Here is a 20,364-nt window from a genome sequence, read left to right as displayed (position 1 = left end):
TCTATAATCAGTACTTATTTTGTTCAGACCACTGTAATAAATGCCTGGGAGAATACAATAGCTTTAGTAGACACAATCCCTGCCTTCAAAGAGCATAAAATGGAGATAACTAAAGAAATTACAGGTAGAAGGAAGCATTTGAATTAAATCCTATCTCACTGCCAATTACTTGCCCATGTCCTCTCACTGGCCTGGACTTTGTCCTCCTTCATATCCAACAGACCATCATTCCATCTTCAAATCACACTTCCTCCAAGAAGGCTTGCCTAACTAATAATAATAATAATAATGTTGGTATTTGTTAAGCGCTTACTATGTGCCGAGCACTGTTCTAAGCGCTGGGGTAGACATAGGGGAATCAGGTTGTCCCACGTGGGGCTCACAGTCTTCATCCCCATTTTACAGATGAGGGAACTGAGGCACAGAGAAGTTAAGTGACTTGCCCACAATCACACAGCCGACAAGTGGCAGAGCTGGGATTCAAACTCATGAGCCCTGACTCCAAAGCCCGTGCTCTTTCCACTGAGCCACGCTGCTTCTCTTGTTTTCATTTCCTCTATTCACTCTCTCGCCCACGTCGCCTTGGATTGGTACCTCTTAAGCACTTGATATTCGCCCCATCCTCAGCTCCACAGAACTTATGTCTTGTTTTATGTGGTCGAATCCCCTCTGACCTATAGTGACGCCATGGACACAATTCTCCCAGAACTCCCCACCTCCACCTGCCATTGTTCTGGTGGTGTATCCATAGAGTTTTCTTGGTAAAAATATGGAAGTGGTTTACCACTGCCTCCTTCCGCATAGTAAACCTGAGTCTCCACCTTCAACTCTCTCCCATGCCGCTACTGCCCAACATAGGTGAGTTTTAACTTGTAGCAGATTGCCCTCCACTCTCTAGACACTGCCCAAGCTAGGAATGGAATGGATATGTCTCTGCTTGACTCTTCCTCCAGTAGCTGAGACTGGTAGAGTATTGGAAACTCTGCAGGTGCAACCCTGAGATGGGACAGAATTTATGTACACAGCCAAAATTTATTTATGTATGGAAATGACTTTCCCCTCTTCTGGACTGTGGGCTCATGTGGGCAGGAAATATATCTACCACTTGTGCTGTACTGTACATTCCCAAATGCTTAGTACAATGCTCGGCACACAGTAAGATCTCAATAATTGATAGACTGATTGGTTCAAAGTTATGTACCTAAGTGGTGTAGAGGAAGTGTGGCTGGGGGTGAGTATCTAAGAGTGTAATAGGTAAAGGTTCAAGTGCTTAGGTGATGCATTTAGCTGGAAAAATGGGATCATGAGATTAATGATGAATCACTGAAGGCTCCCTGGAGGAGATGTTATTTTAGTAGAATTTCGAAGATGGGGAGAGCAGGTGTCTGCTAGAGGTGATATGGGAGGGAATTCCAGACATATGGGAGGGAGGGAGCAAGAAGACCACTCTAGTCACCTGACACCAAAGTTAAAGAGACAACTTGACCATTAGTTTCCTACCCTGAACCCTTAAAGAACATCAGTCTCTTATTACTTCCCAGCAAAATCATTCAGATTCCTTAGGTGGGTGATTTTAAAAGCTGAGGATAACCTCTACCTTGGCAGCAGAATAGGCAAGGATTGGGAGGCCAGGTGAGCTATTGGAACTCAGCAACTCTCTGATGGGAATTTATTAAGTAAAAATATTTGTGAAATTTGAAAAAGTACTTGCTATACGCCAAGGTCTATAGCAATCACTGGGGTAGATACCACTTTTGCAGAGTAAACACAGCTCTGTATGACATAGGGCTCACACTCTAAGAAGAAGGGAGAGCAGACACTGAATCACTATTTTATAGATGAGGAAACAGAAACCCAGAGAATGTAAATGACTTACCCAAGATCATACAGCAGGCCAGTGACTGATTTGAGATTAGAACTCAGGTTCCCAGACTCCCCAGCCCATGCTCTCTCCACTAGGTTACACAATTTGGCATTTCCTGTAGGGAATGGGTACCTACTCCAGCCTTAGCCCTTACCAGGAAGACGAGTACACTTTCTTTACATACTTTGAAATGCCATCATTTCCTTTGGGGATGAAGTCTTGGACCAGAGAGGCAGAACACCTGGATGACTCTGCAAAGCCTTGCTAGATGCTTCCAAACCGCAGACTGGATTCTGAGTAGGTTATCATTTTACACAATGGCTTTCATATCCACACACGATTGGTGCACCTGAAAACACTGAACAGGCTACTGTGCAGCTTTTCCATTTCAGTGGAAGAAACCTTTGTAAATTTCTAAAGTAAAATTAAACACAATCTTCATTACTAAGTAAAAATAGATACTCTTCTATTTCATTCTACTGACATTTGAGACAAATGTCCTTTTTATAATGGAAAGACACAAAAAGGATAGGTACTATTTGTTTAAACAGCACCCAAAGACACTTTTAAACCTAGAAAATTGAAATAATTTGGTAAAGATGACTCGAAATTTAGAAATTATACTGGTTTTACATTAAAAGTCATTCCTCTTTATATTAAGCTTTACATTATGTTTGCTTTGATTCCAGAACCATGGTCTAGAGGAGCAGCATTAGAAAAACAATGGATTAACGATAGATGTCATATGATGCTTTTAGATCTCATTTTATGTTTGATTCCTCATTGCTTTTTTCTGTTGCCTTAACACCTAATCACTTCTTCCATCTCCCCCAAACAGAGTGCATCTGCCAATTTCATTATATGTGAACTTAATAATACTTAATTAAAATACAAAGCTCCGGTTGCAATCTACCACTAAATTGAATGTGATTTAAATAAAACAATAATGGAAAAGTATTGGATAGTTCATATATGTTTTGTTGAGAAAAAAGATATCTTCATACCTCTTCTTGCCTGTGACACAAGTTGCAACATTCAAAAGAGTCTTCAGACAAACATGTTTTGGTAATCATTCTTCTCTCTGAATTGTCAACAGACTGATCTGTGCAGGGTTTTAGTTTTTATCTTCAGTTTTTGACATTAATAATGATTCAATTAAAACCCCGAAAACACTTTTAAACATTGATAGGAAGAATCATTCTGTGCAATGCTGCTAAAACTGTCTTCCATTATGTTTGCTAGAAGGAAACACTCACTCCCTCGGTGAACTCATCCGCTCTCACGGTTTTGACTACCATCTCTACGCAGATGACACGCAGATCTACATCTCCACCCCTGTCCTCTCCCCCTCCCTTCAGGCTCGCATCTCCTCCTGCCTCCGGGACGTCTCCACCTGGATGTCGGCCCGCCACCTAAAACTCAACATGAGCAAGACTGAGCTCCTCATCTTCCCTCCCAAGCCCGGTCCGCTCCCAGACTTCTCCATCACCGTGGATGGCACGACCATCCTTCCCGTCCCGCAGGCCCGCAATCTCGGTGTCATTCTTGACTCGTCCCTCTCGTTCACCCCACACATCCTATCCGTTACCGAGACCTGCCGGTTTCAGCTCTACAATATCGCCAAGATCCGCCCTTTCCTCTCCACCCAAATGGCTACCTTACTATTACGGGCTCTCGTTATATCCCGGCTAGACTACTGTGTCAGCTTTCTCTCTGACCTCCCTTCCTCCTCTCTCGCCCCGCTCCGGTCTATTCTTCACTCCGCTGCCCGGCTCATCTTCCTGCAGAAACGATCTGGGCATGTCACTCCCCTTCTTAAACAACTCCAGTGGTTGCCTATCGACCTCCGCTCCAAACAAAAACTCCTCACTCTAGGCTTCAAGGCTCTCCATCACCTTGCCCCTTCCTACCTCTCCTCCCTTCTCTCTTTCTACCGCCCACCCCGCACGCTCCGCTCCTCTGCCGCCCACCTCCTCGCCGTCCCTCGGTCTCGCCTATCCCGCCGTCGACCCCTGGGTCACGTCCTCCCGCGGTCCTGGAACGCCCTCCCTCCTCACCTCCACCAAACTGATTCTCTTTCCCTCTTCAAAACCTTACTTAAAAATCACCTCCTCCAAGAGGCGTTCCCAGACTGAGCTCCTCTTCCCCCTCTACTCCCTCTGCCATCCCCCCTTTACCTCTCCGCAGCTAAAGCCTCATTTTCACCTTTTCCCTCTGCTCCTCCACCTCTCCCTTCCCATCCCCACAGCACTGTACTCGTCCGCTCAACTGTATATATTTTCGTTACCCTATTTATTTTGTTAATGAATTGTACATCACCTTGATTCTATTTAGTTGCCATTGTTTTTACGAGATGTTCTTCCCCTTGACGCTGTTTAGTGCCATTGTTCTTGTCTGTCCGTCTCCCCCGATTAGACTGTAAGCCCGTCAAACGGCAGGGACTGTCTCTATCTGTTGCCGACTTGTTCGTCCCAAGCGCTTAGTACAGTGCTCTGCACATAGTAAGCGCTCAATAAATACTATTGAATGAATGAAACAGATATCAAGGAGGATTCTTTGTTCCAAAAGCTAGTGCAAGGAAGGTGAGCTTGGCGACCCAGTTCATGAAAGCTTTTTTTCACTGAATAAACAATCAGGTTGCTGGAACTGGCATAAAGGGACAAAATGGAGAACAATTACTGGGGTCACGGCTGACAGTTCAAAGTCCAGGTAGTAATAATACTATGTATTAAGAACTTACTATGCACAGAGGTGAATTATTAGACAGGGTTTCTGTCAGTCAGTCAATCTAATTTACTGAGAATTTACTGGGTTCAGAGCACTGTACTAAACACTTGGAAGAGTACAATAAAACAATATAATGGACACATTCCCTGCCCACAACAAACCTACAGTTTAGAGGAGGAGACAGACATTCATATAAATAATCACAGATATTTACATAAGTGCTGTGAGGCTGGGAGAGGAGATGACTAAAGGGAGCAAGCTAGAGTGATGCGGAAGGGAGTTGAAGAACAGGAAAAGAAGCCTTATTCAGTGAAGGCTTCTTGGAAGAGATGTGCCTTCAATGAGGCTTTGAAGGAGGGGAGAGTGATTATCTGTCGATTATGAGGAAGGAGGACATTCCAGGCCAGAGGTAGAATATGGGTGAGAAGTCAGCGGCAAGATAGATGAGATTGAGGTACTATGAGATTAACATTAGAGGAGTGAAATCTGCGAGCTGGGTTGTAGTAGGGCTTGTTTTAATAGGTTCCTGGCCCTCAAGGGGCTCTTAATCTAATAGTATAGAAGAAAGAGGAGATGATGGACACATAATGAGAAAATAAAATAATAAACAATATCAACAAGAAATATGACAATAATAATAATTATTATAGTATTTGTTAGATGCTTACTATATGCCCGGCACTGAACTAAGCACTGGGGTGGATACAAGGAAATCGGGTTGGACACGGTCCCTGTCCCACATAGGGCTCATAGTTTTCATCCCCATTTTAAAGATGAGGTAACTGAGGCACAGAGAAGTGAAGTGGCTTGCCCAAGGCCACACAGGAGACAAGTGGCAGAGCGGAGATTAGAACCCATGACCACCTGACTCCCTGGCCCGTGCTCTAGCCACTATGCCATGCTGCTCCTCTAAGACAGAGATGAAGAGAGAGATAGAGATGAAGACAGAGATAAATAAAAACTAAAAGCCATAGGACTGTTCTCTAAAAGCAGAGTTTCAGGGCTCTCACAGCTCAGAGTGCCAGGATCCTAGCTACAGGGATCATCACCACTGTGGCCTTTCCCACGTTCTACATTTGACCGAGGAGCCATGCTGTGCCTGTCACCACTGTTTCTAAACCGCCTGAGGAGATGGAGCAAGGCATGTTGAGAAAGAGGTCCCTGGATGACCCTGCGTGGGGATAACATGGGGTAGCGTGGTTACCGGCTAAGGGGGTCGGCTAAAGGGTGGTTTGAGAGGCCAAGCTAACGTGCCTTGATTGCGTGCTTTACAACACCTCGGCTCTCACTGTGGATTTCAGCTAAGGGGAAAGGCTGCACAGGAATGCAGAGAAGGGCATTGTCCCCTCTTTTGTCAGATTCTCTCAAGGGGCCTGTTAAAAACCTGCCCTAAATGTGGCCTAAAAGCCAAGTTCAGGTTCATCAGCTTCTGGTGGAGGCTGCCTGTTTGTAGGCACATTTAAAGAGTACGGGACAGAATCTGAAGGAAACCGGAACCAGCTTGGTCAAATGGAAAGAGCATGGGACTGGGAGACAGAGGATCTAGTTTTCAATCCCGGCTCTGTCACTTGCCTGCTGTGTGACCTTAGGTAAGTCACTTGACTAATCTGTGTCTCTGTTTCCTCATTAGTAAAATGGGGATTTCATACCTGTTCTCCCTCTTATTTAGAGCCCCATATTGTGGTACTTGGACTATTCTGTATCTACCTCCACTCTTAGTATAGTGCTTGGCACATAGCAAACAATTAACACCTATCACAATTATAATTATTGCCTCATTAAAATCACATCTCCTCCAAGTGGCCTTCCCCAACTAAACCCTCATTGGCCCTACTCCTTCTCTCTTCTGCATTGCCCTTGAACTTTGATCCGTATCTTTCAAGAACTTGGTATTCATTCCACCCTCAGCTGCACAGAACTTATGTATATGGCAGTAATTCATTTTAATGCCCCATCTACCCCCTAGACTGTAAACCCGTGATGGGCAGGAAAATGTCTATCAACTTTGTTACAGTGTCTTCTCCCACGTGTTTAGTACAGTGCTCTGCCCACAGTAAGCACTCCATAAATTCTGACACCCTTTCCCCTTAATCTCAAGGCCATGATCAGACCTAGAAGTCAATATTTTGGAGGAAAAAAATTACTGACTAATATTAAATACAATTGATTGTCAGCTTGTGGGAAGCTGCATGACCTAGCCGAAAGAGCACAGGCCTGGGAGACAGACGACTTCATTTCTAATTCCAGTTCCACCACTTACTAGTTGTGTGACCTTGGGCAAGTCACTTAACTTTGTCGTGCCTCAGATATCTCATCTGTAAAATGAGAATTAAATACCTGTACTCCCTCCTATTAATAATGTGAGCCCCATGTGGGACTTGGACCGTCTTGTATCTACCCAAGGACTTACGGTGCTTGACCAAATCAAGAATTTAACAACTATCACAATTATTATTATTGCTATGCCCTGACTTTTTGAAATTGGCTATCCTTAAACCTGGTACCCCTGGGCTTGCCATTTCTTTTGTAAAAGTCCACATAAAATCTTTATTTGAAATTTGCAATCCTCTTGGCTATTTTCAAACCCTAAAAGTCACTCCAGATCACATAATAGGCTGTTCTTTAAACCCAACTTGATGTGACACTATTAATGTCAGTGGCCCCAGTGACAATACCCCTATGTCTTGCCAAAGTCATTACAAATTTAAAGTGTGAAATGACATGATCAACTGAGCCCCCGTACCTCTTTCTTTACAAAACAAGCCATGAAAAATGCCACGGATATCAATCAATCCATCGTGTTTATTGAGCACTGCACTTGGGAGAGAACAATATAACCAAGCTGATAGATACATTCCCTGACCACAGTGAGTTTACAATCAATGTTATTTAAAGGACACTTTCTGCTTATAAAGCACTGTACTAAGTGCTTGGGTGAGCATAATGTAATAGAGTTGGTAGACACATTCCCTGAATAATTTTGTTCCTCTGATTTGGAATTTATCTCCACAAATAGTTGCTATGAATGAGGATATGAGAGGAAAATCACCCTGTTTCATTATGGAAATTCTGCATCTGAAAATTTTCCAACTGGGTGCCCAAGAAAAATCCATGTCAAGATTTGGTTACTTCTGCCAAATCTTTGCAATTCTCCTCCATTGTTCTACATTCACTGGCTGGTTTCACTTTTCCCTTTGCTTCCATTACACTTTCCTAAGTGCTGAGTACAGTGTTCAGTGTACAGTACACAATAAATAAAACTGACTGAGAGCGTTTCAGGTAGCAAAAGCTCTGGTTCAGGCTTTCTCACATGATCATCAACTGCATGTACATTTTACCACTTCTAGTGTTATTGGTCGATCCAGGTTTTTGAGGTGGATTTAATTAGAAGATTTTCTACTAGGCAGGTGAAATTCTTTAGCAACACTCTTTCCTCTCAGAAAACAAACCACATCCTCAGAAAAAAAATATGTTTCACATAGACTTCATACACGATAAGAAATTCATTCCACAAGTGGAGTAAGACCTTTAAAAGACCTTTATCTAGCTCCCTGAATAAATTTGATATGCCTTGCAAACCGTTATGCGAACTCTTCTCTCTGTGCATGCAGAAATAACTACTGCTTCTAAGTACTAACACAATAATTTCCATTCCGATGATGAAATTGCAATAAAAAACAGTTTATTATATTGCATTTGTATATGATTACAAATTAGATTATAGAAAGTTAACATTTATTTTGCTTGCAATAATCATATTCAAAAATCTAATAAATTCAAGAGCCTTAAAAACATGCTTAAGTGCGATGATATATCACTTGGCTAATACAGCCTGCTCTTGTGTGGTGCTACTGAAGGTGTTTAAAAGCCCAGTTGAAGATGGCTATTTTCAGGCACTGGGTGTGCTATGATGCTGAAGCCTGTAATTATGCTCTGCTCCTCATGAATTCTCCAGTTTTATTTACACATCGTATTGGTGAAGCCACCTAACCCTATAGAAAAACATGGGATTGGGAGTCAGCTGTTTCTCCCAAGCACTTAGTACAGTGCTCTGCACACTATAAGTACTAAATAAATATAATTGATATTGGTTGATTGATTCTAATCCTATCTCTGCCACTGGTTCTGCCGCGTGACCTGACATAAGTCACTTTAACCCCTCTGGACTTCAGTTTCCTCATCTGTAAATTGAGGAATAGTTCCTACATATCCCTACCCCACAGGAATATTGAGAAGACAAAATGAGATGACTGATGTGAAAGCACCATGTAAAATCAAAATTGACCTGCACAGTTGAGAGGTTATTATTTGATAACAGTGCTTTGCACATAGTAAGTGCTTAACAAATACCATCAGTATTATTATTATTTGCTTTCAAACCTCTCCCAAAGCACTCCACCAGTAATGAGAATAAGCTTATTCCAATAATTCTGTTATCATAATAATAATAATAATAATAACGTTGGTATTTGTTAAGCACTTACTATGTGCCAAGAACTGTTCTAAGCACTAGGGTACATACAGGGTAATCAGGTTGTCCCATGTGAGGCTCACAGTCTTAATCACCATTTTACAGATGAGGTAATTGAGGCACGGAGAAGTTAAGTGACTTGCCCAAGGTCACACAGCTGACTTGTGGCGGAGCCAGGATTAGAACCCATGACTTCGGACTCCCAAGCCCGTGCACTTTCCACTGAGCCACGCTGCTCCACCCCATCATGATATGGTACCCAAATCTACATCTCCTCCCCGTACTCTCTCCATCCCTCCAGGCTTGCATCTCCTCCTGCCTTCAGGACATCACTACCTTGATGTCCTCCCATCACCTAAACATCAACATGTCCAAGACTGAACTCCTTATCTCCCCAAACTCTGTCCTCTTGCTTACTTTCCCATCACTGTGGATGGCACCACCATCCTTCCTGTCTCACAAGCCCACAACCTTGGTGTCATTCTTGATTCTATTCCCTCATTCACCCCACACATATAATCTGTCATCAAAACCTGCCTGTCTCACCTTCACAATATCTCCAAGATCCACCCTTTAGTCTCCTACCAAACTGTTACTTTACTGGTTTAATCTCTCATCATATCCCAACTGGTTTACTGCATCAGCATGCTTTCTTATCTCCCAACCTCCTGTCTCTCCCTACTTCAGTCTATACAATACTCTGCTGTCTGGATTATCTTTCTACAGAAACACTCTGGGCATTGTCATCCCCTCCTCAAAAATCTCCAGTGGTTGCCTATCAATCTTACCACAAAGCAAAAACTCCTCACTATTGGCTTCAAAGCTCTCCATCACCTTGCTCCCTCCTACCTCACCTCCCTTCTCTTCTTCTACACCCCAGCTCACACACTCCGCTCCTCTGCCACTAAACCCCTCACTGTACCTCGTTCTCACCTGTCCCACAGTCAACCCTTGACCCATGTCATTCATTCAATGTATTTATTGAGTGCCTAATGTGTGCAGAGCACTGTACTAAGCGCTTGGAAACTACTATCGGCAACAGAGACAATCCCTACTCAACAATGGGCTCTCAGTCTAAAAGGGGGAGACAGACAACAAAACAAGTAGACAGGCATCAATAGCATTCAAAATAGATAAATAGAATTAAAAATACATACACATCATTAGTAAAATGAATAGAATAATAAATAAGTACAATAGGCCTACCTCTGGCCTGGAATGCTCTCCCTCCTCACCTTCACCAAACTAGCTTTCTTTCCCCCTAAAAAGCCCTACTGAGAGCTGACCTCCTAGAGGAGGCCTTCCCAGACTGAACTCCCCTTTTCCCCTGCTCCTCCTCCCCTCCCCATCATCCTTACTCCCTCCCTCTGCTCTACCCCCTTTCCCGCCCCACAGCACTTGTGTATATTGTACATATTTATTATTCTATTTATTTTATTAATGATGTGTATATATCTATGATTCTATTTATCTTGATGGTATTGATTCATTCAATAGGATTTATTGAGCGCTTACTATGTGCAGAGCACTGATGCCTGACTACTTGTTTTGTTGTCTGTCTCCTCCTTCTAGTCCGTGAGTCCATTGTTGGGTAGGTATTGTCCCTATCTGTTGCCTAATCATAATAATAATAATAATGTTGGTATTTATTAAGCGCTTACTATGTGCAGAGCACTGTTCTAAGCGCTGGGGTAGACACAGGGGAATCAAGTTGTCCCACGTGGGGCTCACTGTCGTAATCACCATTTTACAGATGAGGTAAATGAGGCACAGAGAAGTTAAGTGACTTGCCCACAGTCACACAGCTGACAAGTGGCAGAGCTGGGATTCGAACCCATGACCTCTGACTCCAAAGCCCGGGCTCTTTCCACTGAGCCACGCAGTGCTTAGTACAGTGCTCTGCACACAGTAAGCATGCAGTAAATATGAATGAATGAATGAATGAATGATCTGGGGTTGGACAGCTCATGCATTTGGTGATATCCTGAATTTCTGGAGGTGGAGAGAAGAAAAACGAAATATTCTCCCCTTGTACCACTGACTGTGTACCATCTCACACCCTACTGTACTCCAGAGGATATGTTACCATCTTCCCAATATTGAGGGCTCTTGGTTTCTGGATGATCACTCAATCAATCAATCAAAAGCATTCACTGAGTGTTTTCTGTGTGTGGAGCACTGAACTAAGCCCAAGTCCCTACCCCCTACACCTTTATTGAGACACTTTCAGTGACACCCATCCTGCCACACTCCACCTCATCCTTCCATTCCTTTCCTGCTTCTCATCCCCTCCATTCCCATTTTCTGTAACATTATCATCATTATCTTCCTTATCAGTGCAAAGCATTCATTCATTCAATTGTAATTATTGAGTGCTTACTGTGTGCAGAGCACTGTCCTGAGTACCAACTCAGTATGGAGAGTTGTACTGACAGGAGCAAGAAAATGCAGAATAGAATTACCCAAACCCTGCCTCCCCAGGACTCCCTCACATAACCCTGCCCTGTTCCTGGATTCTGAATGCTGTCCGCCCACCATTCAGCCCATCTGCCCTAATCGCTAGATACCTCGAGAGCTCCATGCCCCGGATCCACCAAGACGTTTGTGTGATAAACTAGCTAATTGGGTTCTAAAGGATTTGCAACACCCCCTACCCTGCCCCCCTTCAGACCCCCACACACACATGCACACACAGAGCCAGGTTGCTCTTTTAGTGCCCATGACCTTGAAGCTGCAATGAACTGGGAATATGCTCCCAATGCACCAGATGAGGGACCTTGATGCTGGGTTGGGAGTGGCGGGGGGGAGCTCTGGGGTCAAGCACAGAAAGGGAAAATAAATGGTAAAATCACAGTCTCTAGACTCTATAATTCTATTTATTTATATTGATGCTATTGATACCTGTTCTCTTGTTTTGATGTCTGTCTTCCAACTTCTAGACTATGAGCCCATTGTGGGCAGGGGATTGTCTCTATTTGTTGCTGAACTATACTTTCCATGAGCTTAGTACAGTGCTCTGCACACAGTAAGCACTCAATAAATACAATTGAATGAATGAAGCAGTCTCTCTCACACACATATGACACAGTCAAAGATGTTTTACATTTCTTTTCTCTTGGTAACTTCACAATATTCCAATATTCTTCTTTCTTCCCAGCCCCTCCATCTCTTCCCCATCATTACCCAGTCTACTCTACTCTTCCTCTTCCCCTACTCTCTCATCCCATCCTCATCATCCATCCTACAACCAGCGTAGTTCACCTCTACTTCAAAATTATTTTCCTTTAGTTCAAAACAACACAAAACTCTACAAAATATTTTTTTCTGGATGCTTGGGAATCTACAGTGACCATGACTCTTTTTTTGAGTAAGACAACATTTTAGAGTTGGAGAGAGTTTATGCTGCCAATTAAATGTTCACAAAAAGCATTTGGTTTCAGAAGAAATTGGGGAGCAGTTTTGTTTTGAGTGATTGCTTATAATACAGAAGTGCAAAACTCAGGACTAGCCAATTTCTTTTTCCCTAGGACAAGGAACAATTATAGCCCATCTGGGGCGTGTTGAAGTTCCTCCCTAGCCCCTGCCTACCCCACCTCCTGCCAATCCATGGCCATTTTGACACAAATCAGAGTGTCAGAAGCCCTGAAGCCATTTCTCACCCTGGGTGGCATAACCCCAATGTAAACCCGGAAAAAAGTGGTCTGTACCCATTAACCCTGGTGGCCCCTCACTTCCCTGTTGTTTGATTGGGTAGGTCATTATTTAGTTAGCACCTTTCAATTGCAAGGTTTGCCTTCTTAGCTGCCTGAGTCCCTCCTGCCTCACTATATAAACCCAGAGCCCAGAACCTTCCTTTTCCGATGGCACACCTGCTAAAGCAACTAGTAAATATTTCAAGACTCACGCTTTCAGAGAGCGCTGCCATTGGGGAATAATGTGACAAAGCTTTTTTTTGCGCTTCACATTATTTCCAATTAGCCACACCAGGAGCGAGCATGTTTCTCATTATATTTCCTATTTGCTCAAGTGTGTGCATTGGCCAACAGTGAAGAAAATCACGAGGTAAATGAGGCCCTGAAGCTCAAGACGCTGGGAAAGCAGGGACAGAAAGAATGAATTTTGGGGCACCAGACTTGAGCTGAGTCTGTCCAAATACCAGCATTTGGTTTGGAATGAAAATGGAGGTATCCAGAGGATAGCTCAGCTTGGCTCTACCCCTGATAGTCAACTCCATATGAAATTCTTTTTTTTCTATTCACCTACTCGGTTTCCATTCACTAGGAATTCCAAGCTTTGATGACAACAATTACAAGCTAAAATGCTTGGTAGCCCTGGCTGATTAGCAATCTACTCATTTGTTCAAACCTCTTAGTACAGTACTCTGTACACAGTAAGTGCTCAGTGAATACCATTATTTTCATGGTATTTGTTAAGCGCATGAGCCAGGCACTGTATTAAGCACTGGAGTAGGTTTAAGATAATCAAGTTGCATCCAGTCCCTACCCCACATGAAGTTCACAACCTTAATCCCCATTTAATCCCCACCGGGAAGCAGCGTGGCTCAGTGGAAAAAGCCTGGGCTTCAGAGTCAGCGGTCATGGGTTCGACTCCCAGCTCTGCCACTTGTCAGCTGTGTGACTGTGGGCAAGTCACTTAACTTCTTTGTGCCTCAGTTACCTCATCTGTAAAATGGGGATTAAGTGTGAGCCTCACGAGGGACAACCTGATTACCCTGTATCTACCCCAGAGCTTAGAACAGACATAGTAAGCACTTAACAAATACCAACAAATACCAACATTATTTTACAGATGAGGTGACTGAGGCACAGAGAAGTAAAGTGACTTGTCCAAGGTTACACAGCAGACAAATGGCAGAGCTGGAATTAGAATCCAGGTCCTTCTGATTCCTGGGCCTATGATCTATCCACTAGGCCATGCTGCTTCTCATACCACTGATTAATGGATTGATTTTCCAATGCACCATCATCATTAGCAACAGTATGTATTGAGCACTGCTCTGTGCAGAGCCCAGAACTGAGAGCCTGGTTTTTGCAAAAAGTTGAGCTGAAAATCTTCTAGGTTCAGGATACTGCACTAACCATGGGGCACTGTTCACCTCCCTTAAGAAACTCAATACCTAAGTAGGGGCAGAGACACATAAAAATATGAATTTAATAGAAACATCAGTGGGAACAAGTTAAAATACAACAATCAAAATGTATTGCTTGAAAAATTGGCTAATGAACCATTACTGAGAGGGGCCATATCTAAGTTTCTAACCACTTTAGGCAAAAGGAACAGTTAGAAAACTAAACTGTTATTAAATTCCCAGTTCCTTCATTCAATCATATTTATTGAGTGCTTACTGTATGCAGAGCACTGTACTAAGCACTTGTACAATTCAGCAACAGATAGAGACAATCCCTGCCCAACAATGGGCTCACAGTCTAAAAGGGGGAGACAGACAGCAAAATGTTGTGAAAGTTCAGAAAGTAGGCTTCACTCACATAGTGTTTGGTGGGAGAAGGGAGGGTTGCCTCAGCAAATGGGTGGCCTCTTGGAACCAGGAGAAGCAATGTGGACTAGTGGAAAGAACACGGGCCTGAGAGTCAGAAGACCTGGGTTCTAATCCAGACCCTGCCACTTGTCTACTCTGTGATCTTGGACAAGCCACTTAACTTTTCTGGCCTCAGTTCCCTTATAAGTAAATTGGGGATTAAGATTGTGAGCCCCACGTGGGTCAGGGACTGTGTCCAACCCGATTACCTTGTATTCATTCAGTCATTCATTCATTCAATTGCATTTATTGAGTGCTTACTGTGTGCAGAACACTGTCCTAAGCACTTGGGAAAGTACAATAAAGCAATTAACAGTCACATTCTCTGCCCACAGTGGGCTAATAGTCTAGAGGAGACAGACGTCAATACAAATAAATACAATTATTGATATGTACAGAAGTGTAGAGGAACGAAGTGTGTGGTCTGGGTTGTAGAAGAAAAGAAGTGAGATGAGGTAGGAAGGATCAAGGTGTTAGAGTGCTTTAAAGACAATGGTGAGGAGTTTTTGTTTGATCTACCCCATTGCTTAGCACAATGTCTGGCATATAGTAAAAATCTGCCAAATACCATTAAACAAAGAAAACAAACAAAAAATTGGAATTCCAGAGTCTTGGAGGATCCAGGCAGCAAGGCTTCCTGCTTCAACTCACTCAAGAGGAAAGACTTTGTTCAATCTATCAGGCAGGAGGAAAGAGGCTTCTCAAGATATCACAAGACCCTCTCCCCTGTGCTAGAGCTCAAATGTTTTCACTGAGGTGGGTTGCTTTTACAAGCAGCGCTTAGGGACTTCCCCTCTCCTAAAATACATTTTCTGACACATTAGCAGCTTTACTTGGATGCAATGGGTAACAATGACAAATGAAGAGATCCACAGTCCCAACCTGGCTTTGCTGTCCATGAGGGGATTCTTCCAGCCAATGAGGTGTCGACTATAGTCTTGGAGCAGCTCATCTTTCTGCCAATGATGGCACTAGCCTTGAGTATCCAAAATAATCTTTCTTGACCATAGAGTTGAAAAAAAAAACTGCCATCCTGCCTAGTAAAAAGGTACAGGTTTCTTTCTCACATACTGCCTTAAGACAAGCAGACAAGAAACTGTCTCCTTCCTAGGGATGAGATGTACTTATTTCGTGAGGGCAAAGTGTTCAGTCAGACACACTGGAAAAAGCTCTCCATCTTGAACTTTGGGGTCCACTGGTGGATGGATAGATGTTTTAATCCCTTGAGCTTGTGTCTGGCTTAATCTCAAACATTTTTTTAAAGGCCTTCATGGCCCCAGAGGGAATTGATTTCCCACTTAATACTGTGACTCTGAACTTCTAGAGGTCCTCTCATCTAAAGGCTCTAGAGCATTTACCTGGATTATCTCATTTATCCTCTGAAATGGCCCTGCGAGGTCACTGCTGGGGATTTAAGCCCTCCCTCTCCAGATACAGATTGCCGATTCACTCAGCCAACTCCATGCCAGCTACAGCTAGAAATAGAACCCACCACTCCATGTCTTATGGACATACACTTGATGAAGAGGATGATCATTTAGATGCTTATGTGCCCTCAGTTTGCCAGTGTTGGCACCCTGCCCATTTACACTGGTAAAGCGATGTTGCTTTTTTCTCATACAGCAGACGAGACTTATTTCTTCATTTGGTGAAACCAAATAGGCACTTTTTCTTTCCCCAAAATTGTTCTTTTGGATATTGATTTCCGGTACTTAACCTAAGCGGTCCAGAAATCCCAGAGAGAGTTCAGTCCCAGGAATAGTCTAGTAACTCTGGATCTTCCTACAGAGCCTGGAAACTCTAAGGTGGAATCTGATCCCACAAGGAAACACTGATCCCAGACTTCTCCTGGGATATGTGATATTTGCTAAGAGCTTACACTATGCCAAACATTGTACTAAAAGTCCCAAATGGGTCTCACAGTCTAAGTAGGAGGGAGAACAGGTACTGAGTCCCCATTTTGCAGATGAGGGAACTGAGGCACAAAGAAGTTAATTGACTTGCCCAAGCTCACATAATAGGTAAGTGGTGAAGCCAGGGATTTGAACCCAGATCCCAAGACTCCCAGGCCTGTGCTCTTTCCACTAGGTCACAGAGTTATTGAAAGGACCTGATCTCCCCAGGCACAACCTACGTTCTCCCCAGCTAGGTAGGGCAGTGGTGTCCAATCTGGGGCAGCAGAAGCAGTAATTTCCACAATCTACATTCATTCAATCATATTTCTTGAGTGCTGACTGTGTGAAAAACACTGCACTTAGCACCTGGGAGAGTACAATATAACAATCAACATACATATTCCCTGCCCACAACAAGCTTGCAGTCTAGACAGGGTGACAGACTTTTAATATAAATAAATAAATTAGAGATGGGTACATAAATGCTGTGGGACTGGGAGGGGGAATGAATTAAAGGAGGAGGTCAGGACAAAGCTGAAGGTAGTGGAAGAAGAGGAAAGTGGGGTTTAGTCAGGGAAGGCCTCTTGCTGGAGAGATGTACCTTCAATAAGGGGGAGAGTAATAGTCTGTCAGATTTGAGGAAGGAGGGCATTCCAGACTAGAGACGGGATGTGCGTGAGGGGTCGTCAGCAAGAGAGATGAGATCGAGGCACAGTGAGAAGGTTGGCATTAGAGGAGTGAAGTGTGCGGGCTGGGTTGCAATAGGAAACTAACGAGGTAAGGTAGAAGGGGGCAAGGCGTTGGAGTGCTTTGAAGCCAATGATGAGGAGTTTTGTTTGATGTGGAGGTGGGTGGGCAACCACTGGCATTCTCTGAAGAGTAGAGATACACGTCCTGAACGTTTCTGTATAAAAAAACAATCAGGGCAGCAGAGTGAAGTATGGACTGGAGTGGGGAGAGAGAGGAGGCTGGGAGGTCAGCAAGGAGGCTGATACGGTAATCAAATTGGAAAGGAAGAGTGAGTGTATTAATGTGGTAGCACTTTAGATAAAGAGGAAAGGGCGAATTTTAGTGATGGCACCTAAGACTTGTACCTCCTGTCTCTTAACCCTGTTCTCAGCTTGCAGCCTGGAGACCGATCCCTGGAGCAGAGAGGAAGAGATGCAGGAATTCACCAACCTGGCACCTCTTCAAGGGCAAATTGAGCACTCGTTTCTGCCAAAGTTTCAAATGCCAAGTTGCAAAGAAACAAGCTTAGAAATCTGTTGTCATCATTGAGATAAAACCTAAGCTCCTCGAGGGCAGGAATCGCACCTTCTTCAGTATTGTATTTTTCCAAGTACTTAGTACAGTGCTCGGCACACCAAAAAACAATCAATAAGTAGGATTGATGGACTGATTAACCCTGCACTGTTTGTGTGTCTAACCTGACCATCTGATTATCCCAGTGCTTAGTACACTGTCACAAAGTAATCCCTTAACAAATATCACATTTATTATTATTGTTCTTCTTATTATTATTGTCATCACCTTTCTCATTATTGTTTCTTCATCCTGTTGGGTTATTTCCTTCATTCCAGTTGTAGGTCCTGCTTCCAATTTTGTCCACCTAAAACACAGCATCAACAAGGCAATTTTATCATTCTTCAGATTTCAAGAGAAAGAGGGAACTAAGGATTGTGTCATTGACTAAGCCAGAAAACCCAGATTGCAAAATTACCAGAAAAATCAATTTTCCAGCTGTTTTGAAACACCGATATGGTTTAGGCAAAAACATAAGAGACATTCTCATACTTAAAAGTGAGGTCTGGTAGATCTTGGAATATTGGCTGTATTTAGTTAGCATTGCTTTATTCATATTAATTTGCTGCTCCAGCTGGGAGCAGTGAGGAGCTTAGAAACTCTGTCTTCAGCAGTAATATATTGCAGCTTTTGTTGTTGTTGTTGGTGTGGTTGATTTATTGTTTCTACTGAATTTATGGTTCCATTTTATTCCTTGTGGGTCTGGTGGCAGTTCTCGTATGAAATCCATGAAGGCCACAGACTGCGTCTCAGATATCATCTTTGTACATTTCCAGGGTGCTTATCCCATGTTTGATATAAAGCATGCATTTAGCTAATGTAATAAATAATCCTAATGATATATTCACCTTTTTTTTTCATTCATTCACCCATCCGTCCATCCATCCATCCACTCTCCTAGGGTCCAAATTACTTCACATGGAAAAAAACCCAGAATTTTAGCTATAATGTTCAACAGTTAACTTAAAATTCTTTTCTATTTTCCGCACTTTCTGGATCCAGCACTGATACGCCCATCTTCTTGAGTTCATACTCTACACTGCTGCACAGATTGTCTTCCTCAAACATCGCCATGTCTTCCCTAAACTCTTCAGTAATTACCCATCACCCTCTGCATTTAGCAAAGGCTTCTTACCACTGCATCAAATTCTCCTCCAGCTCTCTTCAACTCACTAATTCACTGTTCTCATCCACCATTCCCCTGCTCATACTCTTCACTCCTCCCAAACCTACCTCCTGGCTATTCATCACGCTCGTCTTGCTTGTCTCCAGCCCTTTGCTCACCTTTTCCTCAGATCTGGAATTCCTTCCATTTCCTACCCACTCAGATCCATAGCCATCAACCCTCTCTGCCTTCAAAGACTTTCCCCAAATCTCAACTCCTCCAACAAGCCTTTCCCTACTAACCATCAGGACCTTAAATCATATCAACTCTCCAGTGACCTCTCGCACTCATGTATTTATTTATGCCCATCCCTCGTACTTGTATATGCAATGAACATCTAATTTGATTCTGACTCCACTGCTTGTAAATATTTCTAGGTCCATCTCCTCCATTAGAGTGTAAGCTCCTTGTGGGCATGCAATAGACCTTGTGTTTTCATTCAATCAAATTTATTGAGCACTTACTGTGTGCAAAGCACTGTACTAAGCACTTGGATACAACAGGATACAACAGACACATTCCCTGCCCACAATGAGCTCACAGTCTAGAGGCTGAGAGAGACATGAATATAAATAAATAAATACACTACAGATATATATCTATGTGCTGTGGGGATGGGAAGGAGGATGAATGAAAGGAGGAGTCAGGGCGATGCAGAAGGGAGTGGGAGAAGAGGAGATGAGGGTTCAGTCAGGGATGGCTTCTTGGAGGAGATATGCTTTCAATAAAGCTTTGATGTGGGGGAGGGCAATTATCTGTTTGATATGAGGAGGTAGGGCGTTGCAGGCCAGGAGTTGGATGTGGGCGAGAGGTCAGTGGCGGCTTTGTATTTCCCAAGCAGTTAATATATTACCACATATTCCTAGGTTCTCAATAAGTGTAATCATCTCTATTACTGCCATTGCTAGTCTATGCCTGCCATGGCCCCCATGCAAAGGGACTGTCCACATGTGGCCTGCAGTCTTTGGCATGCTTGGAACTTCATCTGCTTCTGGAACAGCCCTTTCTGTGTTTTCAGGGTCCCGCCCTCCACCTTAGGGCACCCACCATATTGTCCCATTCATCTCTGACTCTACTTGGGGATCAGGGACCAAGGGATGGGCATGGGACCCATCAATGGTTGATACAGATGTGGGAGGGGCCAGCCAAGTATTCTAAAAAGTTGTCACCTAAAACTCTAAACCTGGGAACTAAACTCTGACCTTCTTGGTGTCTTCAGGATCCCCTGACCCTTCTATTTTGTGTTTTTTTTTCATGGCCATTGAAACCTTTCAGGTCCATCATCTCTAAAAATGTCACCATAAAAAATCGCCTCATGAAATGTTCTGTCAGAAAAAAGGAACAGGATTTAATTAGTTGTGTCGTTAACCTCAAATTAATTTT

The 20,364-nt window shown here is 43.3% G+C and overlaps 1 non-coding gene across 1 annotated transcript; it reads right to left on the bottom strand.

The window, feature by feature from the left end:
* Positions 1-868: 868 nt before the first annotated feature.
* On the bottom strand, positions 869-1,006 carry LOC114814895. Its single transcript, XR_003762691.1, has one exon. It is a non-coding gene; the product is annotated as a small nucleolar RNA SNORA7 (small nucleolar RNA).
* Positions 1,007-20,364: the final 19,358 nt, after the last annotated feature.

Source organism: Ornithorhynchus anatinus, chromosome 10 (genome assembly GCF_004115215.2).
Source record: "Ornithorhynchus anatinus isolate Pmale09 chromosome 10, mOrnAna1.pri.v4, whole genome shotgun sequence".
NCBI lineage: Eukaryota > Metazoa > Chordata > Mammalia > Monotremata > Ornithorhynchidae > Ornithorhynchus > Ornithorhynchus anatinus.
The sequence above is the reverse complement of the archived record's forward strand: the minus strand, read 5'-3'. Positions and strand labels throughout refer to the sequence as shown.